The 19,778-nt window shown below is 29.4% G+C and overlaps 1 protein-coding gene across 3 annotated transcripts in view; it reads right to left on the reverse strand.

Moving 5' to 3' along the window:
* The window catches only part of LOC119601204 (homeotic protein spalt-major), a 58,437-nt gene extending 38,917 nt beyond the window's left edge, over positions 1-19,520 (reverse strand). For 2 of the 3 annotated variants that reach the window (XM_037951991.1, XM_037951988.1), the window contains exon 1: positions 17,546-18,952. The gene's annotated coding sequence lies outside the window, so the exon portion shown is untranslated. Of the gene's footprint in view, positions 1-17,545; positions 18,953-19,357 lie in introns of those variants that run through there. The other variant, XM_037951989.1, reaches the window with a different exon arrangement.
* Between the last annotated feature and the right edge of the window lie 258 nt (positions 19,521-19,778).

A 19,778-nucleotide genomic window follows, 5' to 3' on the forward strand; every position in this document is an offset into this window, starting at 1 on the left:
TAACTAACTAACTAACTAACTAACTAACTAACTAACTAACTAACTAACTAACTAACTAACTACTAACTAACTAACTAACTAACTAACTAACTAACTAACTAACTAACTAACTAACTACTAACTAACTAACTAACTAACTAACTAACTAACTAACTAACTAACTAACTAACTAACTAACTAACTAACTAACTAACTAACTAACTAACTAACTAACTAACTAACTAACTAACTAACTAACTAACTAACTAACTAACTAACTAACTAACTAACTAACTAACTAACTACTAACTAACTAACTACTAACTAACTAACTACCTACCTAACTAACTAACTAACTAACTAACTAACTAACTAACTACCTAACTAACTAACTAACTACCTAACTATCTAATTAACTAACTTTAGTTAGTTAACTACTTGAAAGTAAAATTTTCTATAATTTTGGTATGACTAATTTGTATTAGGGATAATAAATTATATAATATGGGATGGTACGTCCGCAATTTAGCTAGCCCATGTACGATACAGCTACCAGGAGAACATAAATATACTTTTGCGAAGCAGTTTCGTCCAAGAATGATTCGTTAATATCGCAATTATTCGCAAATTCACTTTCTCATATACTCCCATGCCCTGAAACCCATATCAATTCGAACAATTCGTTTACTTGGCTATATCGAATATTAAGTATATGTATATCTATCGTCAAAATCTTGCATATATCGATTACTAAATATGAACATTTAGATCAATTGTGGACCGAGAGAGATTTAATTACAAATTATTTTTGTTGAATTTCTTTTTTCTGTATTATGGGTAATATGGATCGATTTATGGACCGGTACTTATGAAATTTGTTAGATTTTGGTTCATAAAAAACCTTGTTTATGTTAAATTCATCAGCCCGCATGTATTTCTAATTCCTTTTATTTTGCTTTTGTCGATTTTCAATACCAAGTATCAATAGAATATTTATTGAACATCGTATTGTATTTTGGTAGAATCTAATAAAGATCAAAACTAAATATAAGTACATATTTTTGTAAGCCCATGCCAATATTTCGATGTGTTAGAACTTGCACATTTTCAATATTTACTTTTGCTTAATTCAATAACTTTACTTCAGGCGTCCTTAAGTTTGTTTCTCACCGGTTGATGAACTATAAACACATTGAATCTTTCACTCATTATTCGAGTATAAGTGAGTGAGTATTTGTGTTTTTGCCATTGTAAAGTTTGTCTAATATCCACTTAACACAAGTCAATCATTTGTTATTCAAATTGTAATTTATTGATATTTTTGTGTTTAGATTTACAATTTTTCGCTACATTTTGTTTAAATTTAGTCGATTTTAAACAGTCGTTTCAGTTTTTTTTTTTCATCCCATTTTTATTTAAATTTTCATTGAATACTTTTACTAATGAATTAAATTACTTTGGCTTGATTTTATTTGAGTGCGGATATTGTACGAAAAACAAAATCTATGCAATTTTCTTTCGTTTTTTATAAATTTGTATTTTCTATGTCTGTATGTATGTTTAAGTTTAGTGTTTGAATGTGTGAATGATTGATTGATGTGTATGTTTGTTCATTTCATTAATTTTCTATGTATAAAAAATGTTTTTTATATATAAAAAAATTTCATTTGACTTATTTATGTACATAGATGTTTTATATGTATAAAACAACAGATATATACATACATATATTCATAATTTGTTCATATTTAAATGTGTGAATGTTTGTGTAAGTATGAATGTTGGTGATTTGTTTAATTTAGTTAAATATTTGATTATTTAATTTAATTTAGGTTTTATAGAAATTTCGGGCATTTTAGGACTTTTTTATAGAGTTTCAAAAATTTCAATTAATTACAAATTATTTGCATTATGAATGAAAATGTATGAACATTCTTAATATTTAAGGTATAAGGGGTAAACTAGCTAATAACGAACTAATACTAAATTACTTGGATGTATTTCAAACTATCCCAGTTGGAAAAATGATTTTATACAACATTATCTTTGCCTATTTATGAAAGACATTTTTGAATTTGTTGAAAAAGAAATCTTCATTAACGACAATATTAACGACAAAGATCTAAAAGTTATCATCTTTTAAGCCCTATTAAAGATAAATTGTCCGACTATATCTTAAATATGGTCCTATATTTACAATCTTCAAGACAAGATGTAAGATAAAGTCTTCAAAAGTGTCTTCTATGATGACATGATTAGCGAATATGTCTTCAATGTTATATAACACCGTTTTGTACCCCCGTTTGGGATAACGATCTCCTATGGGTATTAGCTTTAATGTCCCGAATATCTAACGTTTCTAGAGAATTGGTTGACATAGTTTTCATGACTTCTCAGATATATCCCAGCAAGTTGTACGCTGAGGGCCCTATGATTACCTTCTTGATCCAGTCGTCTACATGTGTAGTGTAGTCTTGTTGACTATATGGTGCAAAATTCGCTACACTATCTATCTAGTTTGGGTTTTCCAAGAATTTTCTTTCATTCACCATGGTTTACTACGATACTCGCCCCAGTATATAGTTGTATTTTTAAGCCATTGTCGGTTGAATAATACTGATCTTCTTTTACTCAGGGTTTCTTCTGAGTAGATCTCAACTCACGTAAAGGACAGCAATCCTCTAACGATTCAACTAGGGCACTTGTGAAAGCATTATCTACATAAGCATTTTATTAAAAACAAGTACACAGAGGGAACAGGAAATATACACGTCTGGTACCAAATTGACACCAAAGAGTTCATAATTTTTCCATTACATCCGTTGTCAAAGTATATACATACGTACGACAATAATATGTAATGTTGACAACGCAACGTTGTCAACATTGCAACAATTCGTTGGCGAAATCTAAATTTTATACACATCCGTTGTCTAAATGTTAACAAACGTGGTAAGCTCACTATTGACATATGATACCCTACACTAGTGTACACATATGTTTAAAATGTGGATTATTTTTCTAATAATAAAGCATTTTTACCTTAATCATTTTCTAAGTAATTTTCTGTATGAGGATAAATATAGTCCTATACGTATCGAAACGAAAATCGGCAGTATCATTTAAACTTATATAAAACTAAGATTTGCCAATTTAGAGATTGTACAATATTTAACATTATTATAAGCTCAAAAGCCCTATTCGATGGGTACGGTTGTCCTTGGGTCAAAAGAAGAGTATGCGCTAAATTTCATCAAATTATATTGAAAATTACGACCTGTAGCGTGTGTACAAGGTTTACATGGGCACTCAGACGGACAGACTTACGGACAGACGGACATAGCCTAATTGACTCAAAAAGTGATTCTGAGCCGATTGGTACACTTTAATCAGCACAAACGCATAATACCCTCCCCATAGTGGTGGAGAGATAGTAGTATATTTGACGTAGTTATGAGTTAAAAACCGCAAATCAGTCTGGTTGTATGGGGGTTGTGCCCAAAAACAAGTATGGTCCAAATTTTATCAAAATATCTTGAAAATTGTGGCCTGTAGCTTGCGCACAAGGTTTATATGGACAGCCAGCCAGACGGATGGACGGACATGTCATAATCGACTCAGAAAGTGAAAAGAAAGTGAAAACAATATACGAAAAGCAATGAAACCAACACACAACCAAACACCCGTTTTTTCCAATAAGCAATGTTGTTGTTGCGTTTTTTGTAGAAGCATGAAAAAAAATTGTCTTTTTTGATGAAATTTTCAGAGGTTGTCTCACAATTTTGCTCATATCTCCATTATTTATGGATGTATTTTGCTGATGTATATAGCATGTCTAACAGAATTATTAAAGTTTTGGATCCCGAAGATATCTGGGGTCTTTAAAAAATTGATTTCGACAGACAGACGGACATGGTAATCGACTCCGCTATCTATAAGGATCCAGAATCTATCTATAAGGATACCAGAATATTCACGAAGGTGCAGGATATAATAATGCATTTTATAATCCTTCTTCCGCAATAATTTTTACTAAATATTTGTTTGTCAATTTTATTTAGTTGTATTTCACACAGAGTTCATTCGAAAACCATAAAAATAAAATCTATATTTGACAAAAAAAAAATACAATTCTGTCTAACAAATATAAATAAATACAAAGTGTTTTTATTAATTTGTTAAACATCATACTAAAATTTGTAAAACACTAAAATTAAAAAAAAAATAAAAACAACTTTGATGATATTTTGAACAAGATTGTTTTATGAAAAAAAATTTATACTTAAATTTAGTGACTTTCATGTTTTTAATTGTATTTTTATTGGAAAGAAGCAATAAAATTGTGCTGTTTTGTATTTAAAAAATCTTGTTAAAACATTTCGTTTAAATATTTTAATTTTTAAGCATTTTAAATGACTATGACAAATAAAATTTATGAAAAATTTTTTGTAGGAATTTAATATAAATTTATATATATTAATTATTCTACACACTTTTAACTTCCAGAAATCAAAACTTAAAATATGAAACAACAATAGCTTCTAATTTATTCTCGAACATTTTTTTAATAGTTTAATCTCTCTGACTCATTTATGTATTTGCTAATAAAATATGAACATTTTTCATTTTGATTTTTTTTTTTTATAATTTATTTAAATTAATTTTTCAAATAAATTTCGCTTAAAAAGAATTTTTCAGCAGACTTGCAAAATTGTCAAAATTTCTTTACATTAAAAAATTGGCACGTCCTGAATATTTTTCATAAAAATTCAAAATAAAAATTCTTAAAAATATTGTAAATGTCGCGAGAAAAGCCCCAAAAATATTATGAATAAATTTCAAAAAAAAAAATCATCATCACCATCAAGATATTACACACAAAATTATTTGTAATAAATTTCAGTTTCTAATAAAAATATAAAAAAAAAAAAATAATTTATTTTATCTCTATTGTTTGGTGCAAAATTTTTGAATTATTTTTGTACAAATATAAATATATTTTGTGGCGTTTATTTATTTATTTAGTGTCACAGTCATACACATACATATATGCAAAAAAAAATATTTATACTTTCATAAATATTTATAAATTTATTATATTGTGTTTATAGCGGCCTGTGTGTATTTTTTATCTGTAATAAATGTTTTATATTTCAGCTTATGATTATTTTCGTTGTTAATAAATTAACAAATTTTATCTATCCATCTCGCTATTAGTGGATGTATGTATGTTGATCCTACCTATTTAAAGATGCACGGATACATGCGTCCGCATTTAAATTTAAAAGAATGTATTGTATTTTGGAGCAAGTTTATAATAGTTTACGTTCTTAGTATCTATACTAAGACGGATAACTTTTGATTCACACAATAAAACTATCAATAGGTCTATTCGAGATATCGAGATAGATATCTTGTTTATATTCCTAAAATCCTATCATCATATGTCGATATTATAACAGGATCATCGTAATAGGATCTTGGATCAATTATAGACTAAACCCTTCAGTATTTAAGAAAGTGAAAATTTAATAAAATATCATTTTTGAAAAAAACAAGTAAGAAATTACAGTCGGGCGTGGCCGACCATATGATACCCCACACCTATTGCGAATATTAAATGTGATTAATTTCAATAATGAAGCATTTATGTTAATCTTATATAGGTTTTAAATAATGTCTGTTCATGTACGGTTGTATGCTGACTAGGAGAAATAAAAGACCGATTTCAATCATTTTCAACAGCCTTCGTCATTGGATCCAGAGAATAGTATGTGACAAATTTTAACAAATTATATTCAAAATTGTGATCTGTTGCGTGCACACAAGGTTTACACGGTCACAATGACGGACATAGCTTAATATGGACAAATATTTTTGAGTGTTATAAACATCACCACATTGTGCCGACTTTTGGATAGATAGTAGTACATTAGACGTAGTTAAAAGATAAAAGGCCGTAATCGGAGGGTCCGGATGTATGGGGGCTAGGGCAGAAATTGAGCCGATCCTTATAAAATGTATTATTAGGAATTATCTATATACATATATAAAAATTAATGTGTGTTTGTTTGTATCTTTGTATTTTTGTGTGTTTATATGTTTTCTTCAAATTTTCACAGCGTATTCCTGTATATCTGGCAATAGGCTACTTTTTATTTCCGATCATGGCGAAAAATGACTGTGTTATTTATGATTATATAAAATCTATTTGTGCCAAATTTCATCGTGATACTAGTGTTTATAAGTGAATTGTGGACATTTAAGTCATTTTCTGAAGGGGATTTTGTATGGGGGATAGGGTCAAATAATGCCCGATCATTATAAAAGTCGACAGTGTTATTTATATAATTATATCGAACTTAGTTGTGCCGATTTTTGGAGAGATAGTAGTATATTTGACAAAGTTATGAGCTAAAAGGCCCAAATGGGAAGGTCCGGTTATATGGGGGCTAGGGCATAACTTGGGCCAATCACTATAAAATTTATTGTTGGGAATTATGTCTATACAAAACTCATTTTTGCCAAATTTCATCGTGATACTAGTGTTTATACGTGAATTTTGGACATTCAATTCATTTTCTGAGGGGGACTTTGTATGGGGGCTAGGGTCAAATAACGTCTGATCTTTACGAAAATCACTAGAATTATTAGCACATATATAAAACTAAATTTTTCCAATTTTTGTGGAGATAGTAGATTATTTAACATAATTATGAGATCAAAAGCTCTATTCGGGGGGTCCGGTTGTATGGGGGCTAGGTGGAATAATGGACCGATTTCAACCATTTTCAATAGCTTTCGTCCTTGGAAAAAATTGCGACCTGTAGAGTGAGCACAAGGTTTACATGGACACACAGACAGACAGACAGACGGACGGACAGACGGACATAGCTTAATCGACTTAGGAAGTGATTCTGAGCCGATTGGTATACTTTAAGGTGGGTGTAGGACCAATATTTTGGGTGTTACAAACATCAGCACAAACGCATAATAACCTCCCCACTATAGTGGTGTAGGGTATAAAAAAGGGTATAAAAAAGGACCTTATATTTGGTATAATCAATTATAAAAGGGCCGAAGCTTTTAAGTCTCTTTTAGAGCGTACTGGAGAGATCGACTCATTGGTGACAGTAGGGTATGTAACTCTATAAATTCACTAGAGCATCGTCGCAGCGTGACTCACTGTTCTATCGATATTGCAATGGAATGTGTTCCTCTGATATAAGGGAATTTGTTCCCGATGCCCATATATTTTTAAACCATCCGTATGTGGAATAGATTTCCCCGCCACTTTCTATGTAATAGGATTAAAATCAAATGTCCACAAACACTACCTCTTCCCTCCCACAACCTAAATAACGTTTTTATGTCTGAGGAGGGCCTTATATGGGTCTAATGTAGAAAATATATTATTCCATTTTACTTTACTTTTTATGCATACTCAGTTTTGGGAGGGGAGAGTCTCGAACTAGCTAGGGTAATTAACTAGAGGTAACCCGAAGCCTGCCGACTACCAAAGTGACTAGCTATTTTAAAGAGACAGTCAGAAAACTTGTCTAAAGGAATCAGTACATGGCAATGAACCTTTTGGATTATGATTTTTAAAGTGTCTACTTTCTAGATTACTTGGGGACGGTAAAGTGAGGACTGTCTTCGCTCTGACATACACTAAAGTGACAAATGTCCTCACTCTCGTTTACAAAAATTTCATTCGTAACAAAAGATGAATTAGAGCCAATCAGGTGGTTAAATTTGACGCTTCTTTGCATTTACTCTTGGTTAACATTATTTGGATCGGCCCATATTTTATACTAGCCCCCATCTAAAGTTTCTTTCAGAAAACCAGTTTTGCGTTTTAATTAAGTTGATGTAAGGTGTCATGTTCGGCCATGCTGGATTTTCCTACTTGTTTCAAATAAAAAATTTCTCTAAAGCAGACTACCCAGCAAAAACGTGGTAGTGACTTGTACTTACTCAACATCTTACTTTTCAATTACTACCACTTACCGTCTGCATTACTTAGAAGGAGTCTAGTAAGACTTACAAATAATGTATTACGTAAGTAATTACTTACAAACGAAAAATAACATTTTTTTCTAAAAACTAATAACAGGCGCAGTGAACTATTTTCGTAGGCAAAATTTTTATTCAGAAACAAAACCACTTACTAAACTCCCTATTTGCAGGCGATCATAGTGAGTACTTACCTAACTAATAGTAAGAGAGCGTGGTAAGTACTTGTCATCCCCGTATTAAAATAATGATTTAAAATGCTATTGTGCATGAAAATTCTCGCTTACTTTTCAAATTAAGTTTTTGCTGGGTAAATATCATATCTTTTGGGGGTCTTGACCGATTGATATAATGAAATCAACATTTATTTCCTTTTATTCTTTTAAAACTCTGCTTAATATAGATTTAAATGTATTCTTTAATAAATTCATTACATTTGAAGCGTAGCGCCACGACAATCAAACAAACTACTAAAAGACATTTTGTCCGCCATTTATTTACAAACAAATGCAAAAACATTAGGGTGGTACTAAAAAAATTTAATATGTTCGATGAAAATTTTATTTATTACAAAAAATTTAAGTTTATGTTTGTTTAAAAGAACTAAATATATAAAAACAAGACACTATTGTTTGTTTGTAATCGATAAACTCAAGAAATACTGTATGTAATGGCACAAAATTTCATATATTTATTCCAGGAGTCAAGAGGGGTCATGTTCCTGATAAGTTTAAAAATTATTCATTAGTTTTTAAAGTTCGTAGTGTTAAATTTTAGTCAATTACACTTAAACTGCCGAATCGATTATTTTATATTTACATGAAGAGTCCACATGACCAATCAAGGGACTGCAAAGTGGACCAATTATTAAATAAATTAAAAGCAAACATTTTTGGAGATGAATCTATAGACGAGGCCACATTTATACTTAAACTTGTGAATAAACAAATTCCCTAGAAGTTGTTAAGGACATAATGTATCCCCTTTAGACAATAGTTTCCAAACTATTCATTCATTTTTAGGTAAAATGAATGAATAGTGAACATAACTATTGAGGATTTTCTTATAAAACAATCTTGACATGTCCGTCTGTTTGCCTGTCTATTTGTATGATTTATTTAATTAATTTACCTATACCTACTAATCCCCTATAACTCTTTTTACAGTTTATTATCAATAAATCGTTTAATTTCGACAAAATTGTTATAAGAACGAAATAACTCTCTCGAAATCTGTTAAGTTCGATCCATAATTCATCCCAAATTCATAATGATATTTGGCAATGTTTTGTTTTGGTGGTACCATAAGATCGGCATAGTCGAATATAACTTGTTTTATATTTCATATTATATCAAAAGTATATATTTATTTGGCAAATGGTTCCTTTAAATCCGCGGACATAGAAAAGACAAGAAATACATCTAGAACTGCAGGGTCGTATATGGAAGCGTTTATATATCACATATTATAAAAATATCTAAATGTTTTCATATAAATCGGTGCAAGTTGTTGAACTGTTGTTGTTGTGCTGTTGTATTGTTTTTGTATCCATTTCATAAACAGTTTCTTTATATTTTATTTGGTCTATAAATTAATAGAAAAAACTCTGCGTTTAAATTGCACCAAAAATTATTACAGAAACGCAATCAATTTATTACATATTCCTCTGCGACGACCTCTTGAAAGAAAATTTACAATTTGGACAGAAAATAAAAAGACAACAAACGAATACGCAAACAATGATAATATCGTACAACCCTGCAGTACGATGAGTCTAACACAAATTAATAAGTTTACGAATCCTTAAGGATCAACCCTAGAATGAGCATATGCCGATATTTGTTACATATTCCTAATTTTGCAAATCGTGAAATGATTTTGACTGCATTCGAATGACCAATAAAAAAAGGTGTTAAATGTGATAATTCTCCGCATTACTTGGGGATAGCAGAGTAATGATTTGAGGTATAAAACTGCTGGGTAATGTTAATGTTTTCATTGTTGTTGTTGTAATTTTCTTCCTCTTAGTTATTCCTACCAGTTGATGCCACATACACATGTGACTTATTGTTTGTGACAGTGGCAGTGACTAGATATGTTTAGTTTTTTTTTGGACTTCAACATTGGAAGAGCATGTGCCAAACAAGCAAACTTTTGTGTGGCACTAACTAAATAATAAGTATGAATATATAAATGTAATTGTGTATATCTACTACATATGTGTATTTACGTTTAACATTTGTTTGTTTATAATAGACTAAATAAAAAACAACAAAAGCAAAAAATAAAAAGCACAATAAGTATAACGAAAAAAAAACATTAAAATGAAATCGAAAAGTGTGACTCTACTATTAAGATCTCAATACATTTTGATAGTCTTTGTATATATATTTATATCATTTTTGTTTTCTGCGTAACCAAGAATACTAGTATGAGTATGAGATGAGTTATGCTTGAATTCCACATAGTTGTCAGTACTAAATGTATAAATTAATACAGGAATGAACAAACTAAATAAAATCACTTAACAAACCAGAGTCAACTAAGTAAAGTTGCTAAAATAATTTCACATTTATCTTATTTCTAGCTTTGCTAATCGAATCAGAAATCAATTTAGCGATACTCATCTTTCCATAACTGTTTTAAGCCCCCAAAAAGGCGATCTTGCGATTAAATCAGATATCCGAATCCTCAAATTTTGCACGAACAACTTTGACAGCAATGTAAACATTTCGGTAATAAGTAATAGAGGACGTGGCACCTCCCATATGAATTAAATACAAAAATTACTGTATCCGTGAAACCATTACTGATAGAATCCTGAAATTTTGCAAGGGAAACATTGACATACATATTAATAATTTAGGGATAGCATAGCAGGGGTAGCAATAGAGGGCACCCAAACGTATTAAATACAAAAATTTCTATATCTGGATATCCGACTAGAAAAGAAAGATTGATTTTTCTCGAAAAAGTAATACGAAAAAATCCTTAAGCAGTTTTTTATGTATGTATATTGTTATTACCGAAGAACACTGGGTATAGCTAGTAAATACGTATATAAAATAGACTAGTTTATAGGTTAGTTAATAGGCCAGTTCATATATTAGTCTATAGACTAATCAATCGATTTGACAATAGATTCGTCCATATACTAGTTCATCCACAAGTCTATAGACTTCTATAGCGTAGTCTATAGACTGTTCAATAGACTAGTTCATACACAAGCCAATAGACCAGTTAATAGAATAGTCCATAAACTAGTCAATAGAGTAGTCCATAGATTAGACAGTTGACTAGTCCATAGACTTCAAATAAATTTGTCTATAACTAGTCTATTAACAATGGACTATAGACCAGTCCATAAACTAGTCAATAGAGTAGTCCATAGATTAGTCAGTAGACTAGTCCATAGTCAGTCCAATAGACTAGTTTATTAACCAGGGACCGTAGACCAGTCCATAAACTAGTCAATAGAATAGTCCATAGATTAGTCAGTAGACTAGTCCAAAGATTGGCTAATAGACTAATCAATACACTAGTCCATAGACTGGCCAATACACAAGTCAATCGACTAGTTTATAGATTAGTCCATAGGCTAGTCCATAGACACTAGTCAATATAATTAGCAGGCATGGGGCGTAAAGATTACACAAAGTAATTAATTACAAGGTCAATTACAATGGCTTGTAATATGTAATTGAACAATAACCAGTTACAATTACTTGCAATGTGTAATTGACAAATAACTAATTACAATTATTTGTAATTGTAATTGAAGTTTTGCCAATTACAATTACTTGTATTTGTAATTGAAATTTTCAATTACAATTACTTGTAATTACAAATGACATTTTATAAGGAACAAAATTCACAATTACAAGTAATTGTAATTGGCAAAACTTCAATTACAATTAATTGTAATTGGCAAAACTTTAATTACAATTAATTGTAATTGGCAAAACTTCAATTACAATTATAAATAATTGTAATTGGCAAAACTTCAATTACAATTAAAAATAATTGTAATTGGCAAAACTTCAATTACAATTACATGTAATTGTAATTGGTAATGCTTCAATTACAATTACTTCAAATGTAATTGTAATTGAAAATGTAGTCATTACCTACCCCCCAAGCCTGATAATTAGGTCCACTTATGATGAATTTATCAGATCTACGGATTACAAACTTAACTTTTACAAACATTTTCAAGGCATATGCTAGATTTATATACCCAACACCACTTTAGTGGTGAAGGTATATTGGGTATGTTCTAATGTTTGTAACATACAAAAATATTGGTCCTACACCCATCTTAAAGTACACATATCGGCTAAGAATCATTTTCTGAGTCGATTTAGCTATGTTCGTCCATCCATGTAAACCTTGTATTCAAATTACAGGTCGCAATTTTATATATAATTGTCCCATGGACGAAGCCTATTGTAAATGTTTAAAAACGTTCCATTATTTCACCTAGCTCCCATACAACCGAATTTCCCGACAAAAAGCTTTACAACAAAGTCTTATGCTTGCATTGATGAATTTTGTAATGATCGGCTCTTACTTGACCACTTCAGAAAATGAGTTAAATGTCCACAATTCGCTTAAAAATATAACTCAATAACTTAATCAGAAATTTCACACTTGGGGCACCCTATTAATACAACATTTCCCACCTCAATATTAAATGATTCGCGTCATCATAAATTAATTAAATCAACAGAGCCACACCACATTACAAACATTTAACAGAAATTCTATTTGGGTTTTCATGCTCTTAAAAGTCTTTAAGTAAAAATAAAACACAACAAAATACTAAAAGCAGGACGACAACTAAAGCCGTATTTAGTTAATTTATGTATTTTTTTACTTAAATAGCAAAATAAGTAATAAAAAATTTTATATCTTTTTAATTATTCTTTCTAGTTTATCAAAATGCATCAAAAATAAAATTACAACAATTTTTTTTTATAAAAAAAAGAATGCCGCTTGTGAAATATTTTATGCATCAGTTTTTTTTAACAACATTAAACCATCCATCCATCCATCCACTCACCTTTCTTTTAGCCTCATGGCACTTTGTGTTTAAATGTCTATGTATATTTTTTAGAATTTTTTTTTTCTATAAAACAATACTATTGTGTATGGATTTTTTTGGTCTAAATATTTAGCTGCTTGTTCGATCGATTTGTTTCCTCCAGCACAGTTTCATTTTTTAGTTAATCTCTTAATTTATTTTTATGATTTTTGTTTTTTTTTTATTTTGTGAGTTTTTTTATGTTTGTTGACATTTTGTTACGGAAATTGTAGCTGAAAACATTTGTTTATCTAGTTGAATATTATTTGACAAAAAACTATATAAATCAACACATTTATACACAAATATTTATTTATCTATGTATGTGTATATGTAAAAATATTTATTGTTAAAATCATGTATTGCTACAAGTGAAATGTCATATTTGACATGTTATTAATGTTTATTATATTAATTTATAATATTTGTGTTGGACAGGGTACAAGTAAATAAAATTTTTATTTTTAATTATTTTAAACAAAGTAGTCTTTGAGAAAATTCTGTTAAAATTTTTAAAATATTGCTTTAACTTGGCAAGTATTTGTGAATAAATAAGAAACGAAATTGTCAAATTTCAATTCTTTAAATACAAAAGTAAATACTTATATTTATGGAAAATATGTGTTCACGACCAACCCCCATATTTAAATCTCGAGAATTATATGATTAAGGGCAAATTTATGAAAAAATTAATATCATTGCAACTTACTAAAAATATTAATTTAAATACAATATGAAGACCGATAAAGTACCAGACAGTGCCTTTTTATAGATTTTCATTAAATCAAAAATTAATCGCATACAGATTTTTATACAATCAGGAAGCTGTGTGTTCAACTTTAGATTCAATATTATAGAAAATTCCAAAAGTATTAGTAAAATAAAAAAAAAGTACCTGAAAGTATCCTTTTTAAATTTTCGTTCAATTAGGATACTGCCTGTTTAATTTTATGTTTATATATTCAATATTTTAGAAAACTCAAAAAGTACCAGTTCAAGTACGAAAGCGTACCAGAAAATACTCCAGTTAAATTCACTCCTTATAGCTTAGTTTTATGTTTCTAGGTTCATTACAATATAAAACTCAAAAAGTACCTTTTGAAGAACGAAAAATTACGAAAGGGGGCCCTTTTTTAGATTCTCATTAACTCCGGGCTCCACATGCTTAATTTCATTTCTCTAGGATCAATATTATAAAAAAACACAAAAAGTACCTTTCGAAGAACGAAAAAGTAATCTTTTATATGTTCTCACTTACTACGAGCTCTACGTGCTTAATTTCATGTTTCTAGGTTCAATATTATAGAAAATTCAAAAAGTACCTTTTGAAGATCGAAAAAGTACCAAAAAGTCCCCTTTTATAGGTTCTAATTTACTCCGGGTTCTACATACTTAATTTCATGTTTATAGGTTAAATTTCATAGAAAACTTTTCATGTTTCTAGGTTTAATTTTAAAGAAAACTCAAAAAAGTACCTGTGTGGAACGAAAAAGTACCGAAAAATCTCTTTATTATTAATTTCATGTTTCGATTTTAATATCATAGAAAACTCAAAAGGTACCAGTTGAAGGATGAAAAAGTACCAAAAAATATCACCGTACCGGGGTTCCAAATAACACCACATTAGCATATTTAGTGTTTCTTAATATAAAAATTTTATCTTAATTGGATCATTGTGTTTGAATAAAATCAAATTTCCCGTTTTTACCCCTTTGGTAATTCCAAAAAGTTGCAACATCGTAGTGGGAGCTCGTTATTATGTAGGTATTCATATAAGTATAAGTTAATAAACTAAAAACAATGTTTTATGAAAAAAAGTACCAAAAATAGGTACAATTTTCACCCCTTAAACGTCCGAATATCCAAAAAGTTCTAAATTCATATTTTTATTTTTAGTCAAGTTATAAAGGTGTCAAAAATATTGTTTGAATGTTCACTGGTTTAAAAGATACATGGGGTGCAAAAAAGTTTTTACCCGTTTATTCCCTAAAGGAGCCGAATTTGAAAAAAGTACCAGACACCCTACCGCTTATTTTTTAAATTAACGACGATAAGCTTAAACTGTTTTTGTATCTTTTCTAGTTTAGGAGTTATGAGGTTACCGAAACTACCCGTTTTTGACCCCCTAAACATTCGAATTTCCAAAAATCCCGTCTTAGTGGATCTGTTTGGTGGGAGACCAACCTCCTGTTCAAATTTCAGCTCTTTAGCTTCAACCGTTTAGGCTGTGCGATGATGAATCAATCAGTGAATCAGTCGGTAACGTAAGAGTTTTATATATATAGATAAAAATATATTTACGTTTAAAGGTTAATTTCAATTTTTCGATGTCATCATAAATACGGATCTCCATTATTTATTTTTCCTAAGTTTTATTTAAATCGGTTGAAAACCAAATAATATTTCAGTATGGTTTAAAAAAAGTTTCCCAATATGGCATAGCTTGAGATTGATCTTCGCAGTTCATGGGTTAACATTATTCGATTTTACTAAAACTTCAGATATATGTTTTCTATTATCTTGAAATATATGTTTTAAAAAAGTTTTATATAAAATGCATAAATGTAAAAAATAAAGCATGTCTTTTTTTAAATTTTAACAAAAAAAAATTTCTTCGAAATCGTCAAAATTCCAATCGCAGGTATCGCTAATATGTTGGAGATATTGACTTAAAATTAGCTTAGTAAAATTCCTAAAAGTTTGAATCTGTAGTTTTGAAACTGTCGTTTGAAAGGTTTCCGTTTTAAGACTTTACCCCAAATGAGGATAAAATCCCACATATACATAAGTAAATACAAAAATATTTAATGTAATAATGTAAACATGGTTTTATTAGGAAATTTTCCTATTTAAAGAATAAGTCTAGAGACAGAGACGGCCACTATTTGGAACTTCTATAAAATTACAGAATTTTATATTTGGGACTCAAGTATATATACAGTCAGAAGGACTAAAAGATGAAAATGTGGAAAAAATTGATGGGTGATGCTACTTTTTTATTTCCTTATTTTATCGCAATCAGCAATCAGTTTTTTAAGTTATGAACCTTAAATATTATTAAAATAATCATAAGGTCTTGTGCTCATTCAAGAATCATAAACGACTCTTCTAAAAGAGTCTTTTTAGCACCTTTTCTAATAAGTATTGACTAATTTTTGTATAGTATTTTACATTCTTCCATTCAAAAATAATATTTATTAGGGTGACCCGGTAAGCTAGTTGGTAATGTGCTAGCCTGTCAGTCTGGGGGTTGTCGGTTCGATTCCCACCAGAGATTCTGGTGTGCTACACTACAAAGGCGTATGGTCATCGTCAGCCTGCTCGGTAAATTAGGTTATAATATAATTTTTAATATTTACAATATTTACAACATTATGTTCAGTGTCATAATGTCCATAGACCTTATGACACACCTTAAAGCGACATAATGTCCATGGACATTATGTCACTTTTTTTAAATGTCATAATGTCCATGGACATTTTAACACTTTTAAAACAGAAATGTATTGGAAAATTTGTTTAGAATTTAAGAAAGGGACACACTTATCCCAAAAAGAATTGCTCCTAAATTTGGTGTATGTTGCATTTTGGATTCCTTTTAACAAGTGTCCTGAATAGCTGGCCTTCGGCCGGGCGCAGGGGTTTCGAATTCTGGGGAATTTCAAATACCGCCTTTGATAAACCATTTTTTGATAAATGCACTCTTTGAAATCCATGGTCTTTCTGTCGCATTGCTCTTGGACATTGTGACACTTTTGTCATAAGGTCTATGGCTGTTATCATTAGCTCAGTTATATTTAGAAGAAATAAACATTTTTTGGAATAATTCCTGATATTTTTTCTTTTATATTATTCATTCAGTCGCTAATATTTCCTGTTAAAATGTTTTCATAAAGGATAAACGACTGTAAATGCAAAACTCTCGGTATATTCGTTCCGTTTCATAACTAAAACTTTCAAAACTTCTTAGAAATATCCGTTCCATAAAACGGGTTCAAAGAAATATAATTCCATAGTTCCATAGTTGCTGAAGTAATTACGTTTACACCCGTTCTAGTATTTATTAGTTCCCAATAAATTTCTAAAATTATCCTGTATATTTAAATTTTATATTTATCTAATAAATATTTTTAATTTTCTTTAATTAACTTATAAACTGATAAAAATTTTAGATTTAATTAAAATTAACACAGAATATTTTTATATTTATACTTTAAATTGCATAAATTTATTTAATTACATTTAACTTTAAACTACAAACAATTTAATTAATTGTTTAACAACTACAACAACAGCAGCAAACATCAAATGATATGGATACACTTGAAATATTTGTCACATTATAAACAATTGTTTTAATTGTCACTTGAAATAATTTGAAAAGGCAATTTTTAAAGGCAATTTTTTGTATGTATTGTAGAGAGTGTAGAACAACTTGTTAAAAAATTAAAAAAAAAACAAACTCACCTGTTTTTTAAAGTGAGACAGGTATCCATTTGTAAAACAACTACATTTATGCAAAACAAAAATTGAGTGGAATAAAAAATTCAATAATTTGCAATGCAAAAAAAAGCTTACAAATTACCGACGGCTTTTAAATTTCGTTGATTTTTTTTATCTGTTAGAATATATTTTTTCTTCTTTTATTTAAAACTTTTAAATGCACCATAAAATTAGCACCATTATTTTTGAGACATTTATATTTTTTTAAACAAAATTTTAAATGCTTTTTTTTAAATATTTTTTTTTTAATATTTTCTTGTATTTTGAAATTAAAAACGTTGTTGTTTAAAGTAAAGGGGAGGGTTTTGACTATAAATTATTGCACTTTAATGGCTCATTACACACATACACAAATATAGTAATGCAGACATGGCCATGCATAGCTCTTATACACACACACGCACTTACACACACGCGTATTTTACGCACTCCCAGGCCTGTTTGAATAGAACAATAAATAAATGGGTTTTTGCTGGATACAAACGAACGTTAAATGTTTATTTACACGGAACACGCACTTTTTTTGGCAATAATTTTTTGTTTTATTTGAAATTTAAAGGGATTTTTGTAATTTTTTTTTTTGAGGGAATTTATTGATTTTTTTAATTTTATGTAAATTTAACTTTTTTGCAATTTTTTTTTTTGGTTATTTATGCTGAACTTTTAACGATTTTATTTACAGATTCTAATGCTTTCGTTTCGTTACTGAAGCTAGCCTGATGTTTGTAGAGTTTAAACCGTTTTTTCGTGCTGTACTGAGATTCGTTAGTTGCAAAATTATCCTTTATGGCCATAAAACTGCTGCTTGCTCCTGGCTTTCTTTGCTTACGTTTTATTTTTTTATACTTTTTGTGTTTTACTTTTGCATTTTTTACTTTTATGAGCTTCTTAAAATCATTTTTATTTTTTTATAAGGTTTACATTTTATTTGATTATTTTTTTGTTTCTATATAAAAAAAACTCTTATTTTTTTACCAGCATAAAATTTTTATTCCTGCTGATGACGATGAAAACGATGAAAATTGTACAATGAAGTAGAAGATACACAGAAACATTGAAAAGTACACACACCAACATAAAAAAATATTAAAGAACAGTATAACCAGATAAAAAAAATTGAATTATATATATAAAAATTATAGACACAAGAAATCGAGTCAAATAGTGTTATTTTGTTGTATTTTTTTATTACGTTTTTTTTTTTTTGCTCGTTTACTTTTCTTTTGCGATATATACTCAAAAATCTACAATAAAAATTTTTGAATACTTTGTCTCGTAGTCGAGGTTGTAGTCGTCGATGTTGTTATATTTTTTGACGTCGTTCGAAAAACGGTCGGTCGTCTGTTGTGTGTAAGTTTTCAAGTAAAGTTAAGTGTATCCAAAAAAATGTATAATACTAAGTAGAAGTACAAGAATACAACAAACCAAAATACCAACTAAAATAAAAACAACAACAACAACCTGAGCAAATACAATAATAACAAAAAAACGCTTTTTTTAGTTGACGTCGTAGTTTTTGTATTTTATAAGAAGGCAAAAGAGTATAAAATGCTTTTCGTTCTTTTGCTGCTGCTGTTGTAGTTGTAGTTGTTCTTATTGTCTTTGTTGTTGTAGTTGTTGTAAAAATACAATTATTATATTTGTATCAAATGAAATGAAAAAAAGTCCTGGCGCAACGTTATACGCCAAGATTCGAACTAGAGCATAAAAGTTTTGGTGCTGCGCACCACCATCATCATCATCTAAAAAAGCAACAAACAACAAACAGATACAAACCAAAACAACAAAAACAATATCTACAGAAATTTGTTCGTTCGTTATATGGCTGGCTGGCTGGCTGCCTAACTGAATGGCTAACAACAACTCATCGTAGAGTATAGTATCTTTGCGATACTCGTCTCGTACTCGCACTCTGCACACAGTACTTTTTAAACTCTATACACACTAAATACAAATGGCAAAAATGTTAAAATACAATAATATTTTCAATAAAAGTACGAGAAGAAAACCAACCAACAACAACAACTACGAAAACAAAACAAACCCTCAACCATCGATTGCTGCTAACTGTATGGATGTTGTATGGAAAATGTTGTTGAGATACATTTTGCTGTTGCTAACAAATATTGAGCAAAACTGCTCAGACAGCAGCCACCATCAGGCCAACTTTATTTTATACTCTCGGCCAAATAAAATC

Source organism: Lucilia sericata, unplaced genomic scaffold (genome assembly GCF_015586225.1).
Source record: "Lucilia sericata isolate MDLA Ls3-8-SP2 unplaced genomic scaffold, ASM1558622v1 Contig000149F_arrow, whole genome shotgun sequence".
Lineage (NCBI taxonomy): Eukaryota > Metazoa > Arthropoda > Insecta > Diptera > Calliphoridae > Lucilia > Lucilia sericata.